The sequence below is a fragment of the Mus pahari genome, chromosome 12 (assembly GCF_900095145.1).
Source record: "Mus pahari chromosome 12, PAHARI_EIJ_v1.1, whole genome shotgun sequence".
In the NCBI taxonomy this organism is placed as follows: Eukaryota; Metazoa; Chordata; class Mammalia; order Rodentia; family Muridae; genus Mus; species Mus pahari.
In genome coordinates this window covers 36,406,402-36,418,979 of record NC_034601.1, presented here as the reverse complement: position 1 = coordinate 36,418,979, position 12,578 = coordinate 36,406,402, and the positions used below count along the sequence as shown (strand labels likewise).

At 38.9% G+C, this 12,578-nt stretch overlaps 1 protein-coding gene across 4 annotated transcripts in view; it reads right to left on the bottom strand.

Moving 5' to 3' along the window:
• The window catches only part of Lsamp (limbic system associated membrane protein), a 2,126,592-nt gene that overhangs the window by 595,634 nt on the left and 1,518,380 nt on the right, over positions 1-12,578 (bottom strand). The gene's annotated exons all lie outside the window — the stretch shown is intronic.

Below are 12,578 nucleotides of genomic sequence, written 5' to 3'. Positions count from 1 at the left end.
GTTGTTTCCCTAATTTCTTTCTCATCCCGTCTGTCCTTCGAGACACAAACTTTTAATACCCAATTTACCCCAGCAAATAACATGATGAAGTTACATATACTGGAGTTTGTAAAGCTTATATACTAGACATAATATGTGTTTTACTGAGGCCTGACCCTTCTAAAGTCCAGTGTCAACTGATAGCTTAGTTTTTTGCCTCCAGACCCAACTATCACTCTGTCGAAAAAGGTAACAAATTCCACTTAGAGTCTTCCAGAAGATGAGCTGTCATGAATACAATTAGATAAAAATTTCCTTCTATCTCTTACACTAATAAAACCTACCACTAAGTAAGCCATCATGGGTAAAAAGATCAGTCACAGTTTGAAGCGTGCTTTCTAAGGAATAGCTCCTGAGATGCTAGTGGTACAAATTCTATAAAAATAGTATGAGGGAAAAAAAACATTGGCTCTGGAAAATATGTTCTCAGAGAAAATCTGTATAGAAAAATATACCTGAAACAACCTTTTCAGGGTTGAAGATTTAGCTGGGTAGTAGAACACCTGCCTAGCAACATAAAAAAAAAAAAAACTGGACTCAGTTGTCACCTCTGAAAAGATATTACAAATGTAACATTTTCTTTCTTTATATGTATCCATATCTAAGTTTTTCTATAACAAGTAAGTATTATTTATAATTTGAAACATGGTACAAAGTTACAGTTGTAAATAATGAATGTCACCAGAAATTAATAAATGTATGAATGTGTTGTTCTAAAAATATGAAAAGAGTATTTTCCTCAGGAGAAACCCACCAAAATAAAGCTTATTTGAAACTTCCAATGTATAGCCACTAAGAATGAATGGAGAGAGGTACGCAGCAAATTTCTGCTGTAAGCATTTATCTTGGAAGACAAGAGGGTATTAAAGTTCCAGAGCATGGGAACTTAATCACGCACAAATGGCTCATGTAGGTTTCATTTATGTTCATTACAATGAGAAATATCTAGTGTTGACTGAAGGCACAGTCAAAATAGTCACAGAATACTGGTAGTCATCACATATACTAGGTATTATATTCCTGATCATATTGACTCAGAGACTTTAGAGAGATTGAACAACCTTCTACAGCTAGTAGACTGGTCAAGGCTGTCTGACTTGACAATGATAAAAAAAAAAAAGGCACTGCTTTTTGTTTGTTTGTTTTGCCATATCACAAGCATAACTATTTAAAAACCCAGCCATGAGCCCTTTAGAATTGAGTTAGCCTACTAATTAGTACATCCTCAAGGACTGTAAAGCACAAATCCTGCTTTAGCTCTACACAGAGCAGTGGTTCTCAAGCTTCCTAATGCTGTAACCCTGTAGGGCAGTTCTTCAGGTTGTGGTGACCCCAACCATAAAATTATTTTTGTTGCTATTTCATAACTGTAACTTTGCTATTGTTATGAATCATAATATAAATATCTGATATGAAGATGGTCTAAGACAAATCTCATGAAAGGGTCAAACACCATCCCTGAAGAGGCTGTAACCCACAGGTTGAGAAACACTGACACAGAGCCTTCCTTGTGAAGAAGTTCTCATTAGATGCTTGGTCTAGTGCCTTACCTGGGTGGAAAGTAACCAGGAAACATACCCAGTGCTGAGTCATCATGCAAAAATAGAAAAAAAGATTTGCTCCACTGCACGGCTTTCCCCATCTGCAGAGGAGCCATCTCTTTGCTTTCTGGTTACCTGATAGGGATGCTAGAAGCACTAATGAGTTTTTATAGGCACAACTATTGCAGTCTCTTGGATGAGAGATGCTTTTAAGAACAAAGTGCTGGCTCTCTTATGAGACATAGGAAAAGCTTAACAACCAGCTGTTTGTTTAAGCATTTTCCCTCTGGCTCCCTCAGGCACAATACAAGTCAGGTGTGGACAAAGCATAGCTTTCAGGCCAAATTTGGTGCAGTGCAAAGTAGGGACATCCACTGTCTTTCTCTTTACTGCTAAGCGACATCTCAGGGAGATGAAATGTCTCTTTATGTAAAGCCTTTCTTCTTCTTCTTCTTCTTTTTTTTTTTTTTTTTCCTCAGCATCAATATGAAACTGGTTTGCAAGCTGGGATCTGTAGTTTTCCCTCACCACACCTCCCTTTAAAAGATGAAAGGAACGTAACCTGTTCAGCTGTATACCTGATGCATACCTATGGAAATCTGCCCTGGTGACCGGAGGAAGTGGGGAGAGGTGGTGGGGTCAGCCTCCTCTATTCTTTCTATAGAAATATAACTACTGTGGACTGCAGAGGTGAGCAACAGATCTACTGTAATGCAGATGACACCCATAGTCTGGCACTCATGCATGTCCCCTGCCATCCCTTAATTACTCTGTAGCAATGTGTAAATACTGGGAGACACAAGAGAAATTGAGGTAAGTACAGAAGAGCTCTGCTTATTTAGTTAATAATTAATTACCGAGAATTTTTAACAGTGGGACATTAACTACTTGCCCTTTCAAATGGTAATAAATAGCAGACATATGTCTAATTAAGGAACTGTAAATGCTCTGAAGAAGCTGAAGGGAGCAGAAAGATGTTTATTTATGGAACTATAACAAAGGGAAAGGGAGAATCATTGGAGCATTTAAAGACCACTGTCTGGTGTAAAGTAGGTATTTACTCAGATTTCTAATTCACTTGCTTCTCTGCCAGGACATTCCTCACATGAGCTGTTGACAGGGTCAGGGACCCAGATCCTAATGTGGTTCTGTGTTTCGTTCGATTGTTCAGGTTTTTGTTTATTTAATTGTTTTGTTTTTTACAGCCCCTTGATGGACCTAGGAAATCTCAGTCTTCTGTATCCTGAGTTTTTAGGACACAATTTCCATCACTCTAAGATCATATCTGTTGCTTTTGCTCAGTGCTATGTGGTACCTAAATCACAACTGAAGTCATAGGACTCTAAGCATTCTCAAGAAGCAGTTGTACTGAGTAAGAGCAGATTTTTTCAAAAGACCATTGTTTCTTACACACTGTCATTAGGTTTACTTACATATTGAAAAGACACAAATATCAATTGTCCAAAAGATATAGCATTGAAGAAAACCCTCAAAGTCCTGTCATTTCTGTTGGTTCCAATGTAGCTAAAGAACCCTGTAAGGCAAGAGTAATGTTGCAGGAGGTTCTTGAAGCTTTCCTACATTACCTGTCTGATTCAATCCTGAAAGTAACTGCTCATTCATAAAATCTTTGAAAAATATACACATGCTCCACATTCTTTGTTTTCTTCTATTTCTAGGCTCAGTTTTGAAACAGTTCTGAACTGCTTTTTTCTTACCCAAACTTTCCACAACAAAATTCAATTCCTAACCAGTCAAATGTATCCTGGGTGTCATCTGATCCATCTGAAGAATTTTGTGGCAGCTGATATTCATTTTTGTCTCTTCTTACTTCTCTCCAAATTCCCCATATTTCCTAGTTTGGTAAGTGAGATAAGTATGTTCCGTTCTTCCAGGATCTGGTCTAATACATGATTTCTGAAAGGGAACAGTGAAGGTGTGTTCTCATAGAAGTTCTCTCTTAAGAGTAGTGACACCTTCTATATTGCAAGTCTCTCCTTCCAAGCAGCGTTGGCCACTTGTCAGGTCATAGTATTAAGGAGATCATTATTATAACAAAGTCTACTCCCTGGGATCTGTTTCCTCAGAGAGGCTTCTTTGGTGGGCTTAGCTACATCTTAAATTTTCATACACGATTGTATTACTCAATACTAGAATATAAATGAAATTATATTATATGAAGAGGGAATCCCAGAGACAGAGTGAGTTAAAACCATTCTATCTCAAGGAAGACTGTGGCGAGATTCTCTTGGCTATGCCTGCCTAAAATTCTTTGCAGTTATTCAGTACTAATATGGCAGATTGCAGCACAAGTTGCCAATATTTGTTTTACTGATGACATTTTCTATATCTCTGGCAATTGGTGTCAACTGATATTTGTCCTCCACTTTTGGTAATTATTTTGAGAAACTGAGAACCTAGGTTGAAGAGTTTTGTAATGAAATCATAAGATTTTCTGCACTCAGGATTTTAAAAAGCTATGACAGCAAGTTTTTTTTTTCTTTTTTCTTTTTATTGGATATTTTCTTTATTTACATTTCAAATGTTACCCCCTTTCCTGGATCCAAACAGGAAGAGGTTGCATCCTCCCTGAGAGGGAGTCAGTTACTCTCACTCTTTGCAATTCAGAAGAGCATTATGATGCAGGGAGCATGAATTAATACAGAATCCATCTGATAGATGTAAGAGAACTTGATTTTCATTTCTGTCAACTCTACCATTGCTGTGATGTATTAATAGTGTAGATAGGAGTGGATAGGAGTTCATTCATTTTTTTTATTACACATTTTCTTTATTTACATTTCAAATGTTATCCCCTTTCCTGGTTTTTCCTCCCACAAACTCCCTATTCCATTCCCCCACCCCCTGCTTCTATGAGGGTGTTCCCCCACCCACCTACCCAGTCCTGCCTCCCCAGCCTGGCATTTCCCTACACTGGGGCATAATGCATTCACAGGACCAAGAGCCTCTCCTCACATTGCTGTCCCACAAGGCAATCCTCTGCTACATATCCAGCTGGAGCCATGGGTCCCTCCATGTGTACTTTGGTTGGTGGAATAGTCACTGGGAGCTCTGGGGGATCTGGTTGGTTGATATTGATCTTCCTATGGAGTTACAAACCCCCTCAGCTCCTTCAGTCCTTTCTCTAACTACTCTGTTGGGGACCCTGTGCTCAGTCCAAGAGTTGGGTGTGAGCATCCACAATAAGTTCTTAATTATAGGCAGCTACAGAAGTTGTTAATTACATTGCAGTTTAGGCTTGGGTTAAAAGAGTCATAGCAAGAATCTAAAGCACTGTAAATTCATAGTTTAATGTCATAAGGTAACATATTATGGTGTGTCAGCTATGTATGCATCACAGGAAATGAGATACACATTAGAATTCAAGTCCTCTATTTTCCTAATAGAAGGCGGGCACTTAGAATACTATAAGTATGGAAGCAAAACCTAACTCCTTCGCCTTAGTGTGCATTTACACCTTTTCCAGGGAAGACACATTAATGAAACTAAATAATAGTTTAATTAATTAATTTAATTAATTAATGAAACTAAATAATAGTTTAGCATTTAGTTTAGAACTAAGATGGCTCATTGTCTGCAGTTGACTAGAGCAGTGATTCTCCGAGATCATGATTGATTAGCTCAACCACACGAGTGCCACCTGAACTTAATAACTAGGCTAACTACAGACCTCTGGGAGCACAAGCCCTTCCATTATTTCAGTAACTGTGACTATGCTATTAAAGTTATTAAAGTTGCAAAATATTAAAATATTAGAAAAGTATGATGATCCAAAATTAACTATGCCATTTGAGGGGAAAGCCTTCTTTAGTACTATTATATGTGTACACATGTGTGTGAATATCATATCACATTAGAAATACATAAAATAATGCTTCTGAAGTTCATTAAAAGAAATTAGATTCTCCCATTGAATAAACTAGCAAAATATTGAAAACCAAAGAAATACTTCCATGGATATTGTGCACTTACAGGGAGAACTGCACTATTATTTGCTTATATTTTATATACCCTTAAAATATTTCTACCAGACCTCTCTCTCTCTCTCTCTCTCTCTCTCTCTCTCTCTCTCTCTCGTGTGTGTGTGTGTCTGTGTGTGTGTGCACATGCATGTCTGTCTGTCTGTCTGTCTGTCTGTCTGTCTGTCTGTCTGTCTGTGTTTTCTTGGTGACCTTCCAGGAAGAATGGAACAGTTTGGTCTGATTATGAATGGTCCAAACAGTCATTGAACCAAGTGTTTGTCACCATCATCAAGGTCATTATGCTTTAAATTGAATGGGCACCATGCTTGACTGAACCTTCTTGTTCCTTTGTCCCGGTGCCCACACAATGAATAGAATTTTCTCTGAACTGTAAGGTATTGATACAGATATTTTGAAGGAAAGAACTCAACTATCAATTGTAGTCCAGAAAATCTCAGGTCCATTATCTATAGAAGAAAGTTAAAGTGAAAAAATATCAAGCAAAGGAAGCAGTTCCTAAGAAAGTGCCTGGTGAGCCAGTAGAAAGAAAAGGGAAACTCGAAATGGACTCTGCTAACCTCAGAGCAAATATCTGAAAACAGGATATTGACTTTTGAACTTAGTCCTTCTTCCTTTATGCTATATGCATATCTTGTTATAGGTAATCAATTTAAAACAGGAAGGGAAGTGAGCATGAAAGCACTGTGCAACACTGGACAGATGAAAAACTAGACAGTACTTATCCTAAGAACTCTTCATCATATGCAATAGTGTCTGGATTTGGAGGTTGTATATGGGATGGATCCCCGGGTGGGGCAGACTCTGGATGCTCCATCCTTCTGACTCAGCTCCGAACTTTGTCTTTGTAACTCCTTCCATGGGAATTTTGTTCCCCATTTTAAGAAGAAGCAAAGTATCTACACTTTGGTCTTCCTTATTCTTGAGTTTCATGTGTTTTGCAAATTGTATCTTGGATATGTTTCTGGTCTAATATCTGCTTATCAGAGAGTGCATGTCATATGTGTTCTTTCGTGATTGGGTTACCTCACTCAGTATGATATCCTCCAGATGCATCCATTTGCCTAAGAATTTCATGAATTCATTGTTTATAATTGCTGACTATTAATTTTCTGTATGCAACTGAAATTAATAAAAGGAAAAACTAACAATTACTTAAAAAAAAAAAACCTCTCCATCATGAGGCTGGCAAGATGGCTCAGTGGTTATTATCACTGACTGCTCTTCCAGAATACCTGCATCCTATTCCCAGAACGTACATATCAGCCTACAACCATCTGTATCTCTATTTCTTGGAGATTCAATATCCTCTTCTGGCATCTAAGGATACAAAATACACATAGTGAAAAGACATACATACACACATGAAATACCCATACCCATAATGTGAAAAAACAAACAAAGAAAAAACAACTAAAATTTTTAAATGTTTTACATTTTTTTTTATTTTTAAAGAATATACCACCTTAAATGAACTGCTGAGGTAATAGATCTCAATACAGAATTTTAACTTAAGTAATTTATAGTTCCTGGAGAATGAGTTTTATAAATCACCTTGGGGTGATTCCCAGTTAGAAGAAGCCGGAGATTATTTCAACACAAGGGGAAAGAGTGTCCAGAAAAAAAAATAATAAAGAGTGTCCAGGAGTATCTTCATCTCCACCCTATGCCCTCTATTCCTTGTAGCAGGTTTATCAGAATACTTTCCATGTCTATCCTGTGTGGTTCACAGTGAAGTTCTGCAGCTGCCCTTCCCAGCATGTATCTTCTGGTCTCTTTCCTCCCTCTATCCATCCATCATCAGATAGGCATTGAAATGTAGGTCTGACCTCAAATGTCTTACTGATCTTAGACTTGAAGCAGACAGAGCAATTCCGCACCCTTGAATCTCTCTTATCTCACAGGAGATCATATTTTGGCTAAAACTCAACTCCCTCACAAGGAAGGCTAGCTGGACCCCTTTCATGTGTCTTGAGATGATAGAGGAAACTGGAGCCTGAGAGACATCAAGCTCCTGTCATTGAATCATTTTCAGTTAGATAACACAATTTCAGTGAGTTTTCTATTATGACCACTGTTGTGACTCTGCATAAATGCTGCCATTCTACATACAGCTTGACCAAGTGATCACAGTTGCGCATTTCTTACCCTATGCTTTCTCTTGGGCTTCTCTCATTCATTCTGTCTCTGATTCTCTACTTGCTCCAAAGCATGATGAAACACCAAAAATTAGAGCACACTCCACTACCAACACCCCTCCAGCCTTTCTGGGCAAGGATTCTGACCATAGCAAGGTTTTTGTTTTTGTTTTCTGTTTTGTATTGTTTTGTCAGGGCACAACTACCTATTTCCTCTCTATTATATATCTTCTTAGAAGATTCTGTTTATTGCCCCTTGCAACTCTTTACCCTAGGAAGAAAACCACTTTCCTGCTACATTTGGAGATGTTGATCGATTGTAGGATTATTACACTCTCTCTATTCACTCTACTGTAAGTCTTTTCCAAGCAATGCCTGTCTATATCTAAGTTTGGAGGTCTGTGTAGTAGTTATTATAGGCATTCTATTGGTGAAGATGACAGAAAGAAATTTGCAGTGTCTTTAGTTTTGAAAGAGAGGGTCTTTTTTTCATTCCAAATTTGGGATATAGCTCAGAAGTTAGGGTGTCTGATGCTCATGGTCCAGTTAGGGTCTGGAAGTTCAAATTTAAAGAATGAAATTCACAGCAAACAGGATTTTAGAAAGGCATCTCTCTATATATTTTAGATGGGAACCTAGGAGAAAGAGGACAGAGCTCCTGTTTAACATGAATGAGTTACATCACTGAGTGGGATACCATCCAGCTGCTAGTCTAGAGACTTTCTAGAACTTGTGGCAGAGGTGGGGTGAGGCTTGGAAGGGAGATTGCTCCTCATTTGGACCAGCAGCTGAGTGTCCAGAGGTCTCTTAGTTTGGAGCCGGCCATCAAGTCTAGCTCTCAGGCAGCAGTGGTGAGTTAGAGATGTGATATCAGAAGAGGCCAGACCTTCTCCTTCGCCTCCCTGAACTGTGGCCAGGGTAAAGCCAAAAACATTTTGGTTTAAATGTTTCTGGTATATCTGCCTCTGGCAAGGGCAGAACTGTAGATATAGCCGGGGATAGTTCTAACTTTTAGCTAAGGAAAAACTGTTTTGTTCTGAGGGCCCTGAACTTAACCTGCATGAACATTTTGTCTCCTGTTCTCATTAAAGAGACTAAAACAACAAGATTGAAATCTTATTAAGTTGTAGACAACAGAGTGTATGGATTTGTAGATAGATTATGAAAAAAAAATCATCTCTTGACAAGTTAAAGGTAAGAATAAGTGTGCCCTGCTTCACAGTGTTGCCATGAGAGGGACAGAGACATGATGTAACAAAATGACAAAGGTTAGTGGAACTTTAGCAGAGTTAAATCTGCTTTTACATCGATCCATTGGACTTTGAGAGCAAGGCAGGATTTCCTTAATGCTTTTGAATACGCTGTTCATGTTGTTGATATATGAAAAATATAACATGATGTTCAGGAGTAGAAGGGAGGGTTGGTTGCCTTTGGTCCAGGGCATAGCTTGTTGATTTTCTTGTGCTATCTCTTAGAGCAGGCAGAACCTCAAGTTAGGCATATAGATGATTACTGCCGGCCTTTGGAACTTCCCGCAGGTAATATATAAAGCCAAGGCATCCTAATAAATAATAACAGTGCCCTGCTCTTCCTGCTGCATTGTAATGCTGCTGACAGTGAATTAACATAGGGCCTGGCAAAGAATGCAAATGAAAGAACTCTGGGATATGTCAACAGGGCTTTGGGCAAAGGATTCTGGGTGAAGTTGCCAGGGGCAAGACAGGTGACATAGTTGGGGACTGGGGTGAAAGGAACAGGGCTGATGCAAATGTATTCTGTAAGTTTTACAAATTTTAAAGTAAAATGTTTACTCTGCTCAGAGATTTCCCTTACGGCAATGACATCCGCAAAGATTTCCCTGTGCATTCTCGCAATTCTGACATAGAAATCATACATCAATTCAAAGGAGAGTTATAATTCTTATGGGTATTTCCATAGATTTAAAACTTTATCCTTTGAAACTGACGGATTATGGGAAATGGTTGTGAGCCATTTATCTTCAACTTGCGTTACTGAAGTGTATGATTCTACAAACACTAATTGAGGGGCTGGAGAGAGAGGCTTAGCAGTTAAGAGCACTTGCTGCTCTTCTGAAGGACCATGGATCATTTTCTAGTCGTCACATCTGGCAGCTCCGGACTATCTATAACTCCAGTTCCAGTGAAACTGACCCTTTCTTTTGGCCTGCTTGGGAACTAGTTACTCACATAGCACGCAGACATGGAAGCAACACACCATCCACATAAAGTAAACCAAGCAACATATGAGAATCTCGGGGGGGGGGGCAGGTAAGCTAGGTTCAAGTCCTCTCTATCCGACAGGTACTTTCAAGACTGAACACAGAGAATGTCGAATTTATATTTATTGGTATGGTGGTATGGGTAACAAACATACCAATATTCTAAATGTAGAATATCAAGGAAGTAACAGTTAAGGGTTAGAGTCACCAAGAAGAGATCACCAGTTTTTAATAGTATACTTGGGATGGGAATGAGGCCCAGAAGTAAAATAGGGCTCAGAAATCCATTGTGTCAGCAAGGGACCAAACTTTTCAAGGAAGGTTATGCTGAGTTGTATTTCCTTTAGCTCATACCAACTAGTCACCTCTCGTTCTTCTCGTTGCCCCTTTGGTGACGACTTAACCATCCTTTAAGGGTCAAGCCCTAACTTATTCTTCACATGAAACTTCCTGCTCCATCTGTGATGGGGGATATTCCATTGCTATTTTGAGATTTATCACACCCTAGGTACTCCACAAAAGAGAAGGCCAGAGTCTGGGGGCATAGACCTACCATTTGCCTTCATTGTAACCTCAACAAGTACCCGCTGACAAAACAAAAGAGAGAAAGAAGGAATCTAGATGAAAGAAAAGCAGTGATCAAGGAAGGGGGAGAAGATGAGGAAGAAGGCCGAGAATATTTTCCCCTTCTCTCATACACCTCACACACGTGCTTTCTCTTTTCACTGTTAAGATTTTTAAATATTTGTTCTAACCTCATATTTTCCTCATCACAAAAAAAAAAAACGTGTATCTCTTATTTCTTATAGCTCAAGAGGTGTGTTGTATGTACACACACGTGGGTTGGCTCAACCAAAAAAAAAAAAAAAAAAAAAAAAAAAAAAAAAAAAAAAAAAAAAAAAAAAAAAAACCTCCTCAGAGGAAAGACATCTTTATTCCAAGCATCACAAACTAAGCCCAGAATATAGCTCTCTAGTACAGCAGATTTGAAAGTAGAAGTAGCAAGCTGTGTTTTAATTTCCTCCTCATCAGAAGGAAGGGATTGTATTGCACATTTAAGAGAGCTGCTCCCTTGGGCCAGCCTCAGCCATGCAGAAAGCCATTTGGGATGGGGCCAAGGACTTGGGTTGTCTATGCTGGAGAGTGGCTAACCAGAGTGAGCAGAGAGATTAATCAATCCAAGACAACATCTGTCAGGATATTGAGTTTGGCTCTTGTTATCAGCTGCCTGCACTTCAGGGGCTGTGTAATATTCAATTTGATTATCTTTCACCTGCAAAGAGTAAGTTTCTCTCTTTGCTTAAAAATCACTGGCACTAGCCGAGGAGAGATCGATCCGCTGGAGAAAATGCTGACAAGAAAAAGCAAACCAGAAATAGGACAAGAGGATGAGAAAGAGCGTTTGGCTTCCATCCTGGCCTGCTTCTTCAGATTGCCTGGCTTGGATTCTTACTCCTTAAAGGCCACGGCTCTCTCTGTTTCTCTGGTCAGTCTTGATTATGGTAAATAAATGGTGACAGTGGACAGCACAACTCTCCTGTGTTGTGTGAGATCTCATTAGTCAAAAAAAAAAAAAAAAGAGTTTGCACTGTGCCTCTAAGTGCTAGTACTCAGGTCCTGTTAAATTTCAACTGGAAGGGACACACACACACACACACACACACATGTATATGTACATGTACATGTACATGTATATGTACATGTACATGTACATGTATATGTATATGTATATGTATATGTGTATATATATATATGAGAGGAAGACAGACATTGCATGCAAGAAAAAATAAGGGCAAAGATTTAAGATCTAATGACCTGAATTGCCTTGAGTTATTTCTGCTACAACTTGAAAAGCTGAGAAACCCTTAAATAATGTGTTTCAAGCTTGTTTATTCTTTCTGTTTCTGTCTCTGTCAGTCTGTCTCTCATTCTCTGTATTATCTGATATATGTGTGAACATTTTCCTATATAACTGTCAAAGTGGTGGCATATATTTTTATGCCATTCATGTTTATTTGATAGTATCACTCTTCATTTGAAGACTTTGCCATGCTCTCTAATCCAGCCTTTAGCTCTGATATACGTAGGCACTGACCTAAGTCTACAGGCTGGAAACTTCAGTAGATCTCTTAATGTAAACTTAGATTCAAGGGTCTAAAAACAGAATTCATCACTTTCCTCTCACTAAATATCCCCTTTTCTTAATTCTCAGTTAATAGAATGCTTGACACTTCAGTACAAAGTTCACTTCTTCACTTATCCACGTCACAATTTCTTGTTCAGTCTCCCCAGTTTCTCTCATGCCTCTTTACACATTTCCAGAATCAGAATTGACCGTTCTAAACTGATATCCACAAACACAAGGGATGGTAAGGAAATCCTCAACGTGCTCTGCCCCACTTGACTCACTTTCAAAGTACCTCTAGCTTTCACTCTATCCATTTGGGTTATTGAGAAGTATTAGCTGATAAAATTAGAAATTTCATTTTAAAATTTACTGTAGCCGGGCGGTGGTGGCGCCTGCCTTTAATCCCAGCACTTGGGAGGCAGAGGCAGGCGGATTTCTGAGTTCGAGGCCAGCCTGGTCTACAGAGTGAGTTCCAGGACAGCCAGGGCTATA